Below are 3,966 nucleotides of genomic sequence, written 5' to 3' on the forward strand. Positions count from 1 at the left end.
ATCCCGCCAGCCCCGGTACGGCGAGCCGACGGGGCCAAGCCGCCGCCCGGCGGAGGGAGGGCGCCGCGCGTTGTTGCAGCGCTCCCCTGGGGGGCGGGCGGGAGCCGCGGCCCCTCACGGCTCTGCCGGGTCGCTGCTGTCCCCCGTATGGGCCTGGGGGACCCATGGAGTTCTCGGCCTCCGCGCGGCCTTCCTTTTGGGAAGCACAGCGCCATGGGGAGCACTGGTGCAGTGCCCGTGCAGGAGGAGGCCGACGCGCTGACAAGGGTGATCTCCTTTACCCTAGTAAAACTTATCCTATGCTCACGTTTCATCGTGCTGAATTGAATAAACGGACTGTTTTAATCCTGCTAATTCACCTGAGTCATACAATCATAGAATAGTTTGAGTTGGAAGAGACCTTAAAGATCATCTACTTCCAACCCCCCTGCCGTGGGCAGGGACACTTTTCAGTAGACGGGGTTGCTCAGAGTGCCATCCAATCTGACCTTGAGCTCTTCCAGGGGTGCGGCATCCACAGCTTCTCTGGGCAATCTGTTCCGATGCCTCACCACTCTCTCAGTAAAAAATTTCTTCCTGATATCTAATCTAAACCTACTCTCTTTCAGTTTGAACTCATTCCCCCTTGTCCTGTTACTACATGCTTTTGTAAATAGTCTTACCCCATCTTTCTTGTAAGTTTCCTTCAGGTACTGGAAGGATGCAATTAGGTCACCCTGAAGCCTTTTTCAGGTTGAACAATCCCAATTCTGTCCACCTTTCCCCACAGGAGAGGTGTTCCATCCCTCAGATCTATTTGGTGGCCTCCGCTGGACTCACTTGAACAGGCCAGTGCCCTTCATGGGACATGGGAATGTGCTGCCCTGGAACATGTTCTAGGGGAAACTTCCAGGGCACGAGCCTCTCTTCCCCATCACCTCCAGTCCATACTCGGCTGCAGTCTCGCCCCTGGCATTGTCTCTGGGTTCCTGCGCTGCCCTCCCACTGCGCAGGCGGCTTGGCCAAACCCCCTTGCTTCCTGACCCAAAGCTTTTCCTGTCAACTCAGGTGGGAATTGCACAGCCCTTGCGGCTGCAGCTTTGAGGCCAGCAAGAACATGAGGACTGATAAGCCACCAAGCCCTGCAAGGTGCTGTGTGTGGTGATGCTTGCTTAATGATGTCTGATGGAAGATCCTGATCCATGGAAATCGAGGCGCCAAATTCACAGATGAAAATTTGTATCTGCCACCCGGCTTGCGCCAAGGAATCTCCAAACTGTAGAGCCTCTGTGTTGCTCTTTCTGGGCTGATGAAGAGCAGCTGGGAAGCAGTGCTGGTGAGACAGGAGGCTCCTAGGAGTCTGCTCACTTGACCTCCATCCCAGGATTCCTGTAGTTTCTTGTAAACGTGCCACAACATGCTGAAAATTATAGACCTGAGTGATTTAACATTGAGGCACATGATAAATGCTTATAATGCTGAGCAGCTAATTCAAACAAGCATAAAGTTGTGGATGCAATGATTAACAAGGAAAGTATCTTAGGCTGACATAGCAGAGTTGCACGAGTGCATTTCAATTTGATATAGATAAGTCGCTGCAAATAAAGTGAGGAAACTAATCCGTGGTGACATTCCAGTGTAGACAAGGCCTAGCGGATTTCGTGATAACGTAATCCTTGGGTAGGAAAGGATAGGTTTGAATAAGATGTGCTTGATAAAGATTGAGTGTTTACACATTACAACACCTTTCTGTAAACTTCAGGAAAAATTATTTACTGTCAAATAAAAAAAGAACCATTTGCCAACATAATGGACATACCCTTAATTAATATAAACTGGAGTGAGTGGACATCCACTGCGAGGAGATGCTTTTAGTCCTGGCATGACTGACCTGCCACCTAGGTAGAAGGGTGCTCAGAGAATTTTTTTCAAGAGAAATGTAAAATTATTGAGTATTTTGAGCTTTAAAGAGAACCACTGGAGCCTGAAATTCATTGAGTGAGTTTATCATGCAGCCAGCAAGCTACACAGGAATGCAATGAATCCCTGTTATTTATCTTTCTTAGCTTTATTTTTACATTGACTTTTACTGAAAAAATGTGAATAGACAATACAAAGAGTAGAAAGGCTAAATGCATGAAAGAGAAATCAAAAGCAAGGAAATGCGTCTTGCATTTGACATGTGAAACTCTTTTAAATGAATCTGGGATGAAGCAGGAACCCTTTCAAAGGCATGACTTCCACTACTTCAAAAAAGTGTCTGTAACTGGAAAGTGACCTGTTGGAGAACAAGCTCTATTGGTATGAATTTATTTTCTCTCAGCCAAAAATAACTTGTAAAGGAGTTTATTCTTCTGAATAAGCTGCTAAAAGGAACACATTTTCTGTGTAAGGAGGTTAAGCTTATTTGTTTAGTGGATTTCTGCTGAGGTTGTATGCCTAGTCAGGGAAGAAATACTTAAAAAATTATTTGTGATCTAGTAGCGCCTGAGGTTTTGTTGAAATTTATGGGTTGATGTTACCAACTCTTCAGGGGTACGGAAAATACTTAATTCTGTAGTGCTGAAAGAGAGATCTCAGAGAGCAAGGAGAAAGAAGCTGGAGGGCTAACAATCTGCTGCAGCAAAGCAGCACTGAGAAATACCGTGTAACTGCAAGAGATAAATGTTTAACAGGTCCAGGCTACCGAACACCATAGTCCACATAGCATGAAGGATACTTTTGCAGGAGGGCTGCAGCCAGGATGAAACACATAAAAATTCTGTGGGATGCGTGGCATGCATCTGCTGAAGGATCAAACTGGATCCTTTGATCCACTGGAGGATCAAACAAGCAGGCAATTTTCCAAAAATCTGGCCACTGTTGTTGGTAAATCTACAGAGTTAGATGGGTTAAAGGTCAAGAACATAACCATGAAAGATCTCCCAGGATTAGGGCTTCATTTGTAAAATGCTTCAGCCACTTCATTACCAGATCTTGAAATCTTAGAAACCTTGAGATGATTAGTAGTGAAAATATGAAAATAGCATCCATCACAAAAATTAAAAGTTCTTTGATGAGAGCTTGGAAAGAACCAATATAGGACAAGAGAGACTGATCAGAGTCCTAAAGTGAGCCAATTAAGTCTTTTCTGCTTGAGACATATATTGCTTGATTCATAAAAATGAATAAAGTTACCATATTTTTGGCTTAAAATATGTAAGTTCCTACATTTTGGGTCTGTTCATGTTTCCCAGCATCATTGTGCAGAGAGAGGAATGAGCAGGGGAGGGTGTGAAGTGTGTGTCTTCTTGGCTGATTAGCCCAGCTGATAAGTGATAAATAATGCAATTGAATTGTTTCTAACAATTTGGATATGTACAATATATTTGGATGTGGCACTTTATACCTCGAAAACCTAACTTGAAGATCATTTTTTTGCACCTACACAAATAGATAATATTTTAATTTTTTTTTTTTTTTTTTTTTTTTTTTTTTTCCTACCATGCAGTGCCAAGCCAGGCTACCCACTCTCAGTGTCCAGTTCTGGTCAGGTTGGCCTTGAAGAGTTTCCTCCTCAAAAAACAAGACTGGATGGATCTTTAGCTTTTAAAAATGGTTTCCCAGGTGTTTTTACATGATTTAGGGGAATATATAGTGAAAGTTGCCTAAAAAAAGAGTAAAGAAGCATGGGATTCTAGGTGCCTAAAGTCAGACTTGTGGTCATTAAAACATACTACTTTCAGAAAAGGTGGAAACATGTTCTGCCTGCTCAGGACTTTACTGTTGACAAGCCCTGCAGAGTGGTAGTCTCGCTGGCTCCTTTTGTGAGACACCATCTCAGGGATTCACTGGCTGCCTAATCCCTTCTTGATGGCATTCAGAGGTCATTCAGTGTAAATATGTAGCTCTCAGATGCCCCCTGTCTATGATGCCTGAACACTGTAGGCTGCTCTTCCTAGTTGCTCTTTGGGAGTTGCCATGTGGCTTTCCTTTCAAAATGTAAGC

The sequence above is a fragment of the Lepidothrix coronata genome, unplaced genomic scaffold, assembly GCF_001604755.1.
Source record: "Lepidothrix coronata isolate B3197 unplaced genomic scaffold, Lepidothrix_coronata-1.0 Scaffold295, whole genome shotgun sequence".
NCBI lineage: Eukaryota > Metazoa > Chordata > Aves > Passeriformes > Pipridae > Lepidothrix > Lepidothrix coronata.